The following is a 15,799-nucleotide window of genomic DNA, read 5'->3' as shown; positions in this document are numbered from 1 at the left end:
GATCCGGCTTCCAAACCCATCCGTCCCCAGGTCGTTCCAGTTAGGTTGGAATTGGTTACATGAAGTTGAATGGTTGAATTAGAAAAGGCTAAATTAGACTGAGTTAAATTAGACTGCGCCAGGCTAGAAAATGTTAGAGTGGCAGTGGTAAAACGACAGAAAGGATTGACTTTGGCGCCGGATCGACCTGACAGAGTTTGTTTACACTTAGAGGCAACAATCACCTTGGCAACATTGGTTTACGTGCTGGTTTATGATCTCTGATTTAATAAATGACGAATGTGTCTTTCATGTGTATTATATTTTATTTTATTATTCACAGCTCTGGGCAAATTCTTTGGTTGAATATTTGCACAGAATAACGTGTGGGTCTTCTTCACTGACTGGTGAGAGAGAGTAGGCTTGCATTTTATGCATTACCTCATAGGCCACATTTGGCTGTAGTACCTCAATCCACTAATTTAGAACGCCAGACGTCTATCTGGTTATACGGTTACCACCTAAGGTATGTGCAGTCATTTGGCTTGAGCTCTCGTAGCGTGAGAATTACTTAAATGAAAGCACCACATCAAGTGAGTGGGTTATACACCTACCGCTGAGAGTGATTTGATTATATAAAAATTTACCAAAGCATTCTAGTTTTTAAGTCTCGCTACTCAAGGCGATTTTACCCAGCTCAAGATTGACCTTTACCGGTAATTAGGTACGGTAAGTGCATGCTAGCTGTGGGCCTACTTACTCCTTATCAGAGTAAAGTCGTCAGGGAGTAGCTAGAATGAACTAAGAAAAAAATTGTTCCAGCTAGGATTTAGAAAATTCCGAGACACATGTATGTTGGTTGTATTCGTACATGCTGGAGCCAACTTTGCACTGAAAATGAGCACAGAAGTATGATGATAAGGCAAATGAGACTGGCGAGATGAAGGCATGCTAGAGAAGGGAAAAGGGAGAGAAAGGAGGGGGAGACCGAGCATGAGACGAAGGGATGGGATGGATAGGCATATTAGTGAGGGTGGTGTGAGATAGAGGAAAGGCAGCCTGACGTCAGAGGGCAAGGTAGATTGTTAAGGCGAACACAGAACAAGGAACATGACCTGGTTGGCTGTGGTAATGACTAATGTATGAGGAGGGTTGAAAGGAGGGGACTACTGATTATCTAGCTTCTTAACGGTACCTGACTTCCCGTGTGTGTGTGTGTGTGTGTTCCTGTCTAATTGTATCTTTACAGGAATGTGTCAAGCTCGTACTGTCCCGTGTATTAAACCATTTTTATTATACATGTCCTTAAATTTATGAATTATTTCGACACATTCATTCGGTAGTGCATTCCACTGATCAATTGCCCTATTTGGGAAACTGAATTTCCTTACGTCTTTATCACCTTCTTTTTATGCAGTTTTTTGCAATGTCCTCTTGCTGATGCTTCCCCATAGGTTATATACTCATTTATCTCAGTTTTCTCTTTCCCTGTGTGTGTGTGTGTGTGTGTGTGTGTGTGTGTGTCACCTAACCTTTTTGTCATTCACTGTTCGTCTCCTTGCAGCCTTTCCTGAATGCCTCTCTCTCTCTCTCAGTTTAGACATGCATATCTTCCATGTCTTTTCAATGTTTTCCTTCTGTTCATTGTTTTCCTTGCTAATCATGACAGGTCTAGATTCACTTAGTATCTTTCATTTTTTTTCCCTACTTAAGCAAAGGTTTTGTATTATGGCTTCGATGTGTAGGGTTAGAAGTAGTGAAAATGATAGATAACCGTTATGTTGGAAGGTATCTAATGCTCTGTCTTGAAATGCTTTACGCTCGAGAGGAAACTCGACATCATCACTGCGTACATTCAGCTCTTCTACTTCAGTGTTGTGCTGTCTCATCTTACCGCTTTCTCTTGAACGTTGATTACCTGTGACCGCATTTTAGATGACACAGGAGGCTTCGTAGGACCCCCCCCCCTCCTTTTTTTTTTCTTAGCTTTCTATATGTCTATTAAATCAGTCTATTTATAGCCAGACGTCTCTTCCGGCGGGGGTGGTCAGAAGCTAACGCTTCCATGTCACACAGCCCTACGTCACGAGCAAAGTGAGAGAGAGAGAGAGAGAGAGAGAGAGAGAGAGAGAGAGAGTGAGTGTGTGTGTGTGTGTGTGTGTGTGTGTGTGTGTGTGTGTGTGTTACCAGTTCCATGGAGACGAAGACACGACAGAAACTGGTAGTCATATTCTGGGGGCAGAGTAAGCTGCTCATGAGCACATTGTTTGAGTCACTACACTGTGGTCATCAGGCTGCTCTCCTTCCAACTCACACTTCCCTCATTATTGCCCGCCTTTTAGCAAGGCGGAGGGATACTGTTTTTGCCTGCCTCTGTGTGTGTGTGTGTGTGTGTGTGTGTGTGTGTGTGTGTGTGTGTGTGTGTGTGTGTGTGTGTGTGTGTGTGTGTGTGTGTGTTCCTATTATATTATGACCGGCTTGAGCTATCAACATGAAACCTTCAGGATATCAAGCTATGGCCAAAATCTCGAACGAATTTGAAAATGAGTACTCGGGGTCAAGGTCAAGGTCACCAAAATGGCTGCCAAAGGTCAACTAGTTTTTATCGCCAGCCTGTAGCACCACTACATCTCATGAACGGCTTGAACTATCAACATGAAACCTTCAGGGTACCAAGATATGGCCAAAATCTTGGACGAGTTCGAAAATGGGCACTCGGAGTCAAGGTCAAGGTCACCAAAATGGCTGCCAAAGATCACCTAGATTTTATCGCCCACCTTTAGCATCACGATACCTCTTGAACGGCTTGAGCTATCAACATGAAACCTTCAGAGTATCAAGATATGGTCATTCCTCCACCTCGTCCTCGGTCTTCCGTTTTCCCTCTCCTACTCCATCTCACTTACAATCTCCTAGTCAATCTCTAGTCTTCCATTCTCTCCATATGGCCAAACCATATCAGTGTACTTCCCTGAACACTTTTCTGCAGTTTCACATCAACGCCACAATTTATTTGCATATTATACCATCACATCGTTTTGTACGCCTATTTAATTTACACCTCATTCTAATACTGAGATGTATCAATAACATACGAGTACAAGAGGATACTGAGGCGGAATGTGCAGAATAAATCGCTAAGGAAGAGGAGTTACGGTATGAAATATCTAAAGCCACTTTCATTACGATGAATTCAGGATTTGAAGCCCGCCAGTGGATTCAGTTCTTCACCATTAACTACCGCACGAAATATATTAGTTTTCAAGAAATGGAGCTCTTGTTGTGCATTTAAAACCAGGCATGAGTGTAAATGGAGTGGGCTGCAGTACGCACTGTCACTAAGATGGATCATGAACGCAATTTTTTCTGGTCCCAGCCTCAACTGAACGTGAACCCTGTGGAGTACAGGCTGAAGGTGTCCTTCTTCATGTAGTTCACATCCTCCTCCCGGGGTTACTGAGGAAGCTGAGAGACTTTTGTATAACCGGGCAGAGCAGCTACTCAGACATATTGGTGCCACCACCGGAAGGCGTCCCTTTCCAGCACCACGGTCGGAACTTGAGTCAGCTGAGCAATGCCAGTCAGTCAGTCGCGCGGCGTAGCGACACCCCGACCTCCTCTGTCAGGCTCGTGGTTGCGCTCTCATTTATCTCGCTATTCCAAGGATCGCATTCTCGTCAGCTTGTCTAGCATCTCTTTCTTAGGGACTTATCCTGAATATAACACCTCAGTATTATTTGTTATCCGGTTTATATCGTTTTAATATTGAAATAAATTGCATAATTAAGCAAGAGAATATTTTAACGTGCTATATGCAGATACTGAGAAGCAAGAGGTGACAGGAAGCCTCCCTAACCGAAGAGAATGCCACTGTAATTGGCTTTGAAGATTTCATAACAACTCTTCATTTGCGGCTTATTTTTTATATTACAATATACTCTTGTATGTTATAGGTGTAAAGAATGTCGATATTAAAGCGACATAAACGGCATGCAAGAAAGTGTTGAGGTGCAATACACAAAACAAATCGCTAAGGTGCTACGAAACCCCCACGCCGCCCAAAATTCGGACTTTATATCGTCAGAGTCTGACCGGTTTCTTAGCTGCATTATTTTTATGTGGAAAATCAGGAAGTAAACATACCAAAATTTAAACATAATTTAATGAATTTTGCAAGGAAGAAGACGTTTCGGTTACCAAGGTTGATTTTCGAAGGGTTGATGGATACAACAAGTGGCAGTGATGTCTGTATAAGTGTTTGCAAACCAATTTGAGAATGGAAGAAAGTGGCTCAAGTGGACTTTAGCAGATTTTGTTTCCCCTTAGAGTTTCTTCGTTTGTGGTATGAGAATTATCGATAACCGTCTCCAACGGCGTGTAATATAAAAGGTCTTCACGAAGGTTCGCCAGTCACCTCTGACATGAGCCCGTTCGTTCATCTACCATTTGTCTCCTTCTCTCTGCATAGTTCTCATCCACGTGAATATACGGGTGCAGTGATAATTAGTTATGACTGATAGAGAAGGCTGAGAAAACTACTTTCAGGATGACTTTGTTAGTGTCAAGGAATGAACAGTAAATCGTTTATAAATGCTGAGCTATATCGTTATCGAACAACAGTTGCAAGTGGTGTCGATATAATCGTTGTTCAAAACAGTGGCAAATAAGCTGCAACAATGATGGAGAATACTGCAGATAAATTGTTACCATGGTAAGTACATGTTAATACCTTATAGTTCCCCCATTATTACACATAAACACATGCTAATCATCACACTTCGTTTGGGTTAATCAACAGTTTGATAATTTCCATATTTTCTTCTTCATCATCCTAATCACTTGCTTCGTCACACTGCACACACTGTAAAGGATACGGATGATTTGTGGCTGAAATGGAGTGGGCTAAAACTGCTAAAAAAGTTTTTCAGCCTGGGCGCCTCGGACACCCCCTAGAGGTCCACAGGAAGACTCCCTGGGGCCTGGTGGTATGATAAAATTACGGACAAAACTACATATAATAAAGATATAAGTTAAAGCCTAATTTTAAGATAGTTATCTAACATGTACAGGTATATTTAGGAGTTCTTGATTTAACAAACTTTGAATAACACCGCTCTGGAGTGTTATGTTAATTTATAAACTGCCATAATTTCATAACGCCTCTTCACAAGCGAAATATTTTGCCTGTTGTACGTTACTGTCCCCTTGTACTGTACAGCTGCGATCTATGCCAATGTTGAAAAGATGTAAATTACTTTCAAGAGAATGTCGAGGTGTATTATGCAAACTAAATCGTTGAAGAAGTCCTTCGTTCCCTAGGACCGCATTTTGGATGGCATAGAAAGTTTCGTAGTACTTCTTCCTTTGCGATTTATTTTGCACATTTGGGTACATCTTAATTTGTTCTCCTATGCCATTTATATCCTTTAAATGTCAACATGATTTGCGTGTGGCATAGGAAAGGATACCGATGTGTAGTTTATACAATAAGTCGCTGAGGTTGAGTTGTTTCAAATATCCAGAGCCACCCAGATTACGAGCTCTTTTCCAGCTAGGGTACGATTCATGGGGAAGAATTTGCCAGCCTCCCGATAAAATGCAAACGATAACCGTCGATTTTACACCAATGTCCCCAGTTATACCCGAGTGAAGAGGGACTAGATGGGAAACAAACTTTGTCCAACGGTCTTACTGGCAGGAGTATCTCAATCTCTGACCACTTCTCAACAGAAAGCCACGTTAACTCTCATAGTGATGCTGGAAAGAGACGCCTTCGTGTAGTGGAGCCATGTAACCAGGCAGACCTACTGTCTGATTATACAAACATCCCTTAACTACTTCCCCATTCCCTGTAAGGAGGATGGTGGGCTGTAGCTGTAGGGCAACTTGAGTCTCCAGTCCAAAGGGCTCACGTTTCAAATGAGCCTATGGCCACTCCGACAACAGCAACTGGCACATGGTCACGTCGCCTCTAGTATTTCATTCTAGTACACTCCAGCCGATATAATTCAGTTGTGAGTGAGTATGGGAGTCTGAGAGTGTTAATAATGTAACCAGTGGATGGATAGGGTGGGAGGACCTTGAACTGAGCGGAAGTGCGGTGTGTGTGTGTGTGTGTGTGTGTGTGTGTGTGTGTGTGTGTGTGTGTGTGTGTGTGTGTGTGTGTGTGTGTGTGTGTGTGTGTGTGTGTGTGTGTGTGTGTGTGTGTGTGTGTGTGTGTGTGTATTGGGGGAAACAAAATTAATAGTGTAAAGGAAGTGTATGTTACAGAGCGAATGTGTTGTGAGGAGAGGTGTTGGTATGAAGTTACACTATGCTGTGGAATGCATGGAAGACTGAGACTATCTCTTAATTCCTTCCTAGGTGCCTAACTTCACACCAGGTTCGTGGTGACCGTGATAATAAAACCTTTAAGCCTTTTACCCACCTGCTACATTGCAAGTGTACTTTTGCGCGGTGTAATATGAGTGTAATGTTTTAGTAGTTGATGGTGTAACCCGGAGGACTCCAGACTAAAGTTGTTCCGCTCCTGCTGTCCACCATCATCTTTTCAGTGGGCAGGGAGGGGGAGTGGAGCTGAGGGGACATGTACCCAGCTAGTAGAGCCAACCGGTTATATCGGTGCCACCCCGGCAAGTAGTCCCTCAGCACCACATGCTGGTGTGAACAGTTACAGAACACTTGCACGATAATGCGACAAGTCAGCTGGACTCTAAGGATCATTATATTGGGTTGCGAAAGTCATCGTTAACTGTACCGTTATAGGTCGTCATGAGGTGTACCGATTTTGGTGTCCGCGGCTGTACACAAATAAGCTGGAGGTTGGAGAGGGAACACTGGGGTTGCAGCGGTAGGTTGAGCGGAAGGGTGATAGTCCTGGGAGTTGAAGATTGATTACTGTAGCCTAGGGTGGTGATGAGAATGAGAGAGAGAGAGAGAGAGAGAGAGAGAGAGAGAGAGAGGGAGAGCAGAGGTGGAGGTAATGGGGTGAGGGAAACGGCAGTGATGAACTCCAGTCAGCTACACAAGGGTCATTAAGGCAGACATAATTTCCTCTTTGTACGACACCCAACCGTCGAATTTGCTGTCCAGGCTCCTTTCTCCTGTTCAGATTATGAACACACTGGGGTAGAGAAGACTTTACCTCCAAATAGCTTTTTCTTTTTTCTTTTTTTCTGTATTCTTACCATTTGGGGGAGGCGGTGGCTCAATCGGTAGAGGGGTGGCCTGCAGTCCCACCGGACCCAGGTTCAAATCCCCGCTGGGGTAGGGAACAGTTTAAGGATTTGAATTTCACGAAATCAGACTTTACTGATCTACCAGAAGACCCGCCGACATGTCGTAAAAATACCCTCGCTAATTCCAGTACACCAGTCCTGTATGAGACTGCCCTAACATGTATTCAGTATGGACGGTGGGTGTTAGCGCCGAAGTGGTGACATGTAGAGAGATGTATGGTATGTAGGAGGACTACTGGGCCTTGAGAGCTGGCTATGAAGCCTATGCCCAGAGTCGGACGCAAAAAAGAAAAAAAAAATGCCGACAATTACATCAAACTCAGGACGATTGTATTGTGGTTAAGGGATAAATTACGGTTATCGCTAAATCCTCCATTTCGAAAAGCATCCCCTACGCCGAATACAATAACCTGGAGTTGGCAGGAATCAACTAAACAAAAAAGAGAAAAAAAAGCCTCCTCGGGAAGAACGAGGTGATGTAATCCTAACTGCACGTATTACGTCATCATCATTCCATCGTCATCATTATCCAGACTGCTTTTCTCACCTAAGGATGGGTGTGGTGGGGTTCAGGAGAGAAAAAAAAAAAAAATGAGAGCTAAACAAAATCTGGACAGATAAGTGGCCCGCGCTCTCATTCACTCAAAAGAAAACGGAAAACGAAGCAACAGACAGGACAGAGTAAGTGCGTACACAGGAAATGGGTTGGCAGGGTCGATCGGGCCAAGGTTACTGTCTGTGCTGAGCTGGAAAAATTTTGTACCCTTGCGCTCCAAGGACGTAATATTTGCATTCTATTTCTACTGCTACCAGAAGGCTTTATTCAACCTGAGAGCACTTTACTTGTGAAAGGATTAAAGGAAGGCTGTATCTAACCCTTACACCTTTAGAATCTCTCCTTTTTTTTTCTTTTTTTTTTGAAAGATTCCCTGCACATATAGTGCAGGCCGGGCCATACATTAGCCCGGTCAGTGGTGTATGGGCTGATTAAAAAAGAGTAAGTGGGGAGAACAGGACCTGGGGAATGCCCAGCACACACGTCCTGTCTCCTGACTTTGTGGTGTGTAATCTCTCCTAAGTTGAGCACAATCGTCTGTGCAGAAAAACAACCACTTCGGGCATGGGATTTAACCTGTTATTCTAGTCTTCCTGCTACTAAGACGATTTTACTCGGCTTACGAGGGCACCTTAGTTGTGAAGGGATTAACGAAGGCTTTATCTACCCATCTATAAAATCTCCAAATCTGAATAAAATCAACTTTGCATAACAATGACTACTTCATCCAGAACTTTTTTTTTTATTATATTCATACTGGTAATAAACGGTTTGATTAAACTTACGAGAGCACCCTAATAGAGAAAGGGTTAATGAAGGTTTTGCCTAACTCCTCCATTTATAAAATCTCTCCTAAGCCAAGTAAAATCGTCTTTAAAATAACAATAATAGCATGGAGGAAAGTGCTATCTGACTGGCGTTGGGAGTTCTTTCATTTCTTTTTTGTTGCACCTCTTTATTCACGGATAATGTTTTTCTCTTGGAAGGAACAGTTTTTCGGGCTCGTTGCCTTTTGTTCCTTCTTCCTCACATTAAAAAAAAAAAAAAAAAAAACTACCACGCTTCCTCCCTTTCACTGTCATCCCTTCTCCCTCACACTACTAGCCTTCCCCTCTCACACTACCATCTCTTCTCACACACGGTACCATTCCTCCTTTCTCATAGTACCATCATGCCTCCCTCACACTAAAATATTTCCTCCCCCACATTACTTCCCTTTCTCCCTCCTTACTTCCATCGTACCTCCGTCACACTACGATACTCATTCTATCATCCTTCCTTCCTCACATCGCCACCCCTCTCTCCTCACGTTCTTGGGTCGAAAAGACTGACGGACTCAACTTTGCTTTCCCTTTGTTCATGTTCACGTACCAATATAACGGGGGAGCTGGATGTAACACTGACTGTTGAGGGTCGAGATATAAGGGGAAGACAGAGATTACGTTCTCTTTCATGAGGATATCATTTAAGTCTATCATTTGCTTATGACCTTTCTTAGTTGGTATTTATAATAATTATAATGATGATAATAATAATAATATTATTATTATTATTATATTATCATCATCATCATCATCATCATCATCATCATCATCATCATCATCATCGCCATCTTCATCATCATCATCACCATCATCATCATTTTTATTATTATTATTATTATTATTATTATTATTATCATATGCACATTCAGATAATAAGCTTATCTTCCTGGGACATCACGAGCTCTGTTGACCATTTTCGATTTTATCTGACCACCCTGAGCGATGCACATGTGCAACTGCGTGTATGTAGAGACAGGTGCCATGCAAGCTTTCGTAGGTGTACAATCGATTTACAAAAGTACCATGCAGCTTGAATCCCATGATATTCTATACGATCACTGTAGCTCTGATGTCATTAATTTATTACCATCTGAATGTGCATAGGCTAATAGTACTGACTAGGAAATGTCAAACAAATGATATATATTACATCTTTAAGAATTCAAGTTTATCAAAATACAGTAGAATTCAATAAGACTGAAGTATCCATGGTCTGCAGCTTCAGAATGGATCGCGCGAATTGTACGCCAATATTTTTTTTTTATCGCTTGTGCTTGGTAACAGGTACAATGCACCCTTATACAGGATTCCATGGGACAGGTGTAATGTTGACTTATACAAATGGACATGGGGATAGGTGTTGGGCGTCTTGGGATAGAAAGTAGACAGCTGGTTAACTGGCGATTACCTGGGGTGAGAGAGGATGTGGGAAAAATAGGACAAGGGTAATAGGAAGCCTACAGTAGTAAAATGAAATGTGGAAAAGAAATTGTGATAAGGATGGGGAGAAGATGAAGAATAATGGGAAGAAATATAGTAAATAAATATATAATATGTGGTTAGAATGGGACATGGATGAGGGGTAATGGGAAGGGTGCAGTATGAAAATGAAGACAGATTTTAAAAAGTGATAAGGTAAGGACATGAGTGAAGGATTTCTTTCGTATATTACACCCTGCCATTCTCTTCTATGTTAATTATATCGCTTCCACTGGTATCATATAAGAAGGAAGCGTGAAGTGCAGAATAAATCGCCAAGGGAAAGGTGCCACGAAATCACCAAAACTACCTAGAACAAGGCGCCCTGACACATCACTTACAAATAGTCATGCTTGGAGACCATTTCTCACGAGAATCGGTGTCAGACAATAGATTTAAATATAACTAGACAGATAGACACAGAAATATAAACAGACAGATACAGCTGAAGTAACAGATACAACAGATAAAAACAGGTAGATAATGGTAGAAAGAAATATATCTGAACAGACTGATGTTGGCAGACAGCCAGATACACAGATAAACACAGTCAGTTGTAGCAAGATAAATGCATAGCCTAAACAGATACAGATGGATGGATGTAGCTACATACATACATACAGGAGACAGATGATCCAGGCAAACGGAGAGATTGGGAAACAGACATATAAACAGAAAGAAAGACTAACTGATCTGCACACAAACTTATAGACAGATCGAAAGAGAGACCGAAAATTAGATGACGCAGCTTCCGCAACCAGGCAGAACAGAGTGAAAGTGTGTCTGTCAGAGAATGCGACTGGATCTGCAATGCAGGGAAATAAAACCACTGGTCACAGGAGGAAGTTACAGAAGGTACGGCCTGCGTAACCGAAGGACAAGTACCTAAGAAAATGCTGATATACCAGCATCACCATCAGCAGCAGCAGCAGGTGATCCAGTCCACTGCCGGACAAAAGCCTCTTCCATTTTTTCCACTCTGACTTATTTTGTTCGTTTGCATGTCCTACCTGATCCCAGCAAATTTCGAATATCAATTCGCCATCTAGATCTTTGCCAGCCTCTTCCTCTCACTTCACCCTTATACTGTCATTCTGTTATCCTGGTTGTCCATCTGTTATCTGCCCTACAGAAGATGTGATGTGCCCACATCCATTTTTGCTTTTTGACTGTAGTGATCATTTCCCATACTTCGGTCTGGTTTCTTAACCACGAGGATCTCTTGATATGTTATCGAAGCAAACTACGTCGTTATTCAAACTATATGAGTTACATTCAAGAAAATGTTAAACTGCAGTATGCAAAACGAATCGCTGAGGAGGAGGCGCTGCTGAGCCTCCTATGCTGTCAAGAATATCACCTCAAATGAGAAGAATGGATCCCTCTGTTGGCATATGAAGCTTCATAGTTTTTCCTCCTATGTAGTTTATCTTCTGCATCCTACACCTAAATATTCTCTTGTATGTTACCATATCGTTCTAATATCGACACAGTTTAACTAATAACATACAAGAGGATACAGAGGTGGAATGGCACAATAAATCCCCGAAGCAAAGGTGTTACGAAATCTCTTAACCTTCTTTGGACTACACCTGTCATTATGAGGTTAAGTGGGTGTGGATAAGGCACATGAGAGGAGGAGGAGTCTGATAAGAAGCAGACATATAAGATGACCTTGAGTGTTGGAGGAGAAAGTTGAAGGTGGTGTGGAGTGGGGTGGAGTGAGGTTGGGTATGATGGGAAAAGGGGTGGAACTTGACTGTGAGAGTGGAAGCAGACTGGATATGAGTCTCGTGGGGGGACAGTAGTAGTGCTGGAGGGTGGGTGAGTCAGGGGAGCATTTTAACTCCTTTTATTGATTTATTCAAGATACGAAAAAACGATTTTAGTAAGCTTTGGTTTGTCTTTGCGTACTGAATAAAAAAAATGAAAGCTGCATCTTACCTCCAAAGTTCAACACGGCTCTACCATGCTGAATGAAAAAACTTTGAAAGTAGCAGGAGCATAACGCGGAATACGTCACCGGAGTTAAGGGATTAAGTCCCAATCGCTCACAAAGTTTAGTCAGTCGTACCAGGTAGATATTATATACCCAATAGTTATACATGACACATTCGTAATACATATGGGTATGTTGCATTTATATGATTGCATTTATATGACTGTTAGATTGTTAGACTTAGATATTTCTTCTACATGCAATGCAATTTCATGGTAATTGATGTGGCCTAATGTTTTGATTGCGACGATAATAGTATTACTGATAACATTCTGAGCGTGTCTTGCTATGACAGTGACATAACTTGTAGAAAAATTGTACCTATATTTTGAAAAATGATTGTAACTCTCCAATAAAAATACCATTTCAGTTGTGGGTATCATGATCATCACCATCTCCCTCACTTTCACGTCCTTGCCGACGATACTGAAGTGGCGGAAGTGTGGCTGGTTGAGGGGAAAGATGGCAAAGGGAATGACGTCACCGGTGCCGGGTAGTTGGCATCATTGGTACTGACTATGGTTTTTGTTGTTGATATTGATGTTCGTGGTACTGCTAGTTGTTGTCGTTGTTGTTGTTCGTGGTATTGCTCGCTGTTGCTATTGTTGTTGTTGTTATTGGGCTAATTATTATTATTATTATTATTATTATTATTATTATTATTATTGCTATTGTTATTGTTATTATTGATGGTGTTGTTGTGATGAGAACGATCGCAGGCGGCGGCCAATGCACCCTCTCTTCCTATATCCGAATGAGCGATGGTGGCTTGAAGGAGGAAGCCAAACTCAGCCTGCAGTCTATTGGATTCATGTATAGATGAAGTTGGGACCACTAAGATTAATAATACAACACTAAGCAATGGTTTCGAAATCTAATGACTCAATCTCCAAAGCTCAACGAACCCCTTCGGAATTTTATGTATGAATTCCGTAATTATTAGAGTGATAAGTAGTGCGAAATTACTGTTAGACGCTGCACAGGTACCAGTCATGTGTTGATGCGGTCTGCTGTGATTGTAGCGTAATGCGTTGCGTCGTCATTGTGTCGTGTTGGTGGAGTGGTATCGGTATGTGTTAGGTCTGTGTTCGTGTTGTGGTGTAATGATATGACGGTGTTGTGGTGCGGAGGTGCTGCAGTGTATTGTGGTGTGGTGCGTTGCGTGTGACCTGTCGTAGTAAAAGAAGGGGACTGACCCCGATTTAGAAAGCTGGCTTGGTTAGTGTTATTCTTCAGTCTTCCTAGCTCATTTTCCTTCATTCTTTTTTAGCTATCTGTTTTTCGCTCATATTTATCCCCCTTTTATTCTTGTTACTTCCTTGTTTTGCATTCCCCCCCCCATCTCCTTCCCTCCCCCTTCCTTCCTTCCTCCCCGGACTCATTTTTCCTTCCTTTCCTCCCTCACCCTTCTTCCCTTCCCTTCCCAACCTTCCTCTCTTCTCTCCCACACTCTTCCTCTCTTCTCCCCCACCCTTCCTCCCTCCCCTCCCTCTACATGCCTTCCCTTCCCTTCCCACACTTTTCCCTCCTTCCCTCCCTACCCTTCCTTGTTTTCCTCTTCTATTATTCCTTCTTTCATTCCGTCCATCCTCTTCCTACCCTCCCTCTCTCATCCCTACCCCTCCTTTTAGTCCTTCCCCTTCTTATTTTCTCCCCTTCCCACCTTCCTTCTTAACGTCTCCTCCCTCCCCTCCTCTATTCTCCCTCCTTTCCCTCTTCATCCTCCCTCCTTCCCTCCCTATCCCTCCTCCCCTCCCTATCTTCATCCTTTTTTCCCTTTCCTTTCATCCTCACCCCTGCCATCCCTCCCCTACCCTGCGGAGGTAGGCAATTCAGAGAGATCTTGGTCAACTGTTTAACTGGGCCCAGGCATGGCAAATAGATTTCAGTATTAATAAATGTAAGGTGTTAAACATTGGCAGTAAAAATGTAAAAGCTAGTTATAACATGTCCAACCTGCTAGGGTAAAGCATGAAAAAGACTTAGGAGTTATAATAACAACGATCTGACACCAAGCAAACGATGTAAAGAAGCCGTGAAAAAAAGCCAATAAATTGATAGGATTCATAGGTAGAGCATTTGAATATAAATCTGATAATATTGTCCTCACTTTGTATGATTCCTTAGTACGCCGGCACTTGGAGTATTGCGTTAAATTTAGGTCACCGTATGATAAAAAGGATATGGAGAAACTTGAAAGAGTATACCGAAGGATGACAAAGTTGATACCTAGACTGAGAAATAAACCATACGAGGAATGTTCAGAAGCTCTGAATCTCTTTACCCTACCTAAACGGAGGTTACGAGAAGATTTAATTCAAGTATTCAAAATGTTCAAACGACATGATGACATGGCTGTCGATAAACACTTCACAACTGATCACTCGAACTATACTAGAGGCAATGGGCATAAAATAATTGGCAAACGATTCCAGTAGCATGAAACCAAGCATTTCTTCTTTAATGGAGTTGTAAATATATGGAACAAATTGTCCTCCAATGTAGAAAATTGTAATACAGTACTAACCTTTAAAGGTCGCTTGGATTAGTATTTGTCGTCTAACTCCCAGCTTAATATGTTTACTCCTGAATAAAACACTTTATATATATATCCATCCAACCATCCATCATCTAATCCTACATTGCCCCAAGAGGAGCGTAGGAGCCCGGGGCTAGGCAGTTGGTCTCGACATTTACGATGAGAGTGACCAGCCTCACTCATCCCTGAGAGGCATTACATGAGCAATCAACCCCAACCATTCCTTGGATATAAACCTTCACCGGCTCAAGCCGACTGGAGCGTAATAATTACCCACCAAACCACCAAGTGCCAAAATTTGGTTATATGGTTACCACCCAGCGTAGTAAATGGTTTCCTGGTGTACAGGAAACCATCTGGCTTGTCACTCAGTGTAGAGTCACCCACAGGCAGAAGGAAAAGGAAAGAATGAAGGAAAGAAAGACAGAAGAGGGAGTGTAAGGTCACCCGTAGGCAGAAGGACAAGGAAAGAATGAAGGATAGAAAGACAGAAGAGGATGGAAGGAAAGAAGGATGGAAGAGAGGAAAGGGCAGACACCCGAGAGCAGCAATAAATCGAGTGAGTGGATGGTGAGCGCCCCCACCTACCCTCACTGACGCAAATACGCGGTCAGTGAGGGCATTGTTGTCATTATTGCTACTGAACTCGGTTAAGGTCAGAATTGGATGATTTCCTTATAATCTGCAGATGGTACAGGTCTTGCTCAGTTTGCCAAGTCTGTTTTAAAGTAAACATGAACGAGAGAGAGAGAGAGAGAGAGAGAGAGAGAGGTGGGCTGGTCACGCATGATGATCACATTCTAGTACAGCTGCTGCCGTTCAACGCCCGGTTTTTTCGTTGTGTTCAGTTGCTAGGACGACCACTGCCATCATTCTGGCCTTGGTCCACCTCTGATAGTGTAGATTCACCACAAAACTCATAATCTTCAGTCGTAACTCTGATGGGGTGTTGAGGTATACGAGAGAAAGGGGTGTGAGCTGGACAGACCGTAGCCACATGAAATAGAGGACTGGGTGACGTGTGATTCGTGTTGGCGACCCTATTCGTGATTAAGGCGTCTGGCGATTAATAGGCAGACCTTGGAATTGTTCTTTCAGGGCCTTTGAAAAATGTGGTAGCTGGCTCTGTGAAGTTAACGGATAGACAAATGATCAACTCATCTCCGTCCCCAGTAGATCTTTCAT

Source organism: Coenobita brevimanus, chromosome 54, assembly GCF_032717465.1.
Source record: "Coenobita brevimanus isolate Jiangsu-jjx chromosome 54, ASM3271746v2, whole genome shotgun sequence".
Lineage (NCBI taxonomy): Eukaryota > Metazoa > Arthropoda > Malacostraca > Decapoda > Coenobitidae > Coenobita > Coenobita brevimanus.
This window is presented reverse-complemented; position numbering follows the sequence as displayed.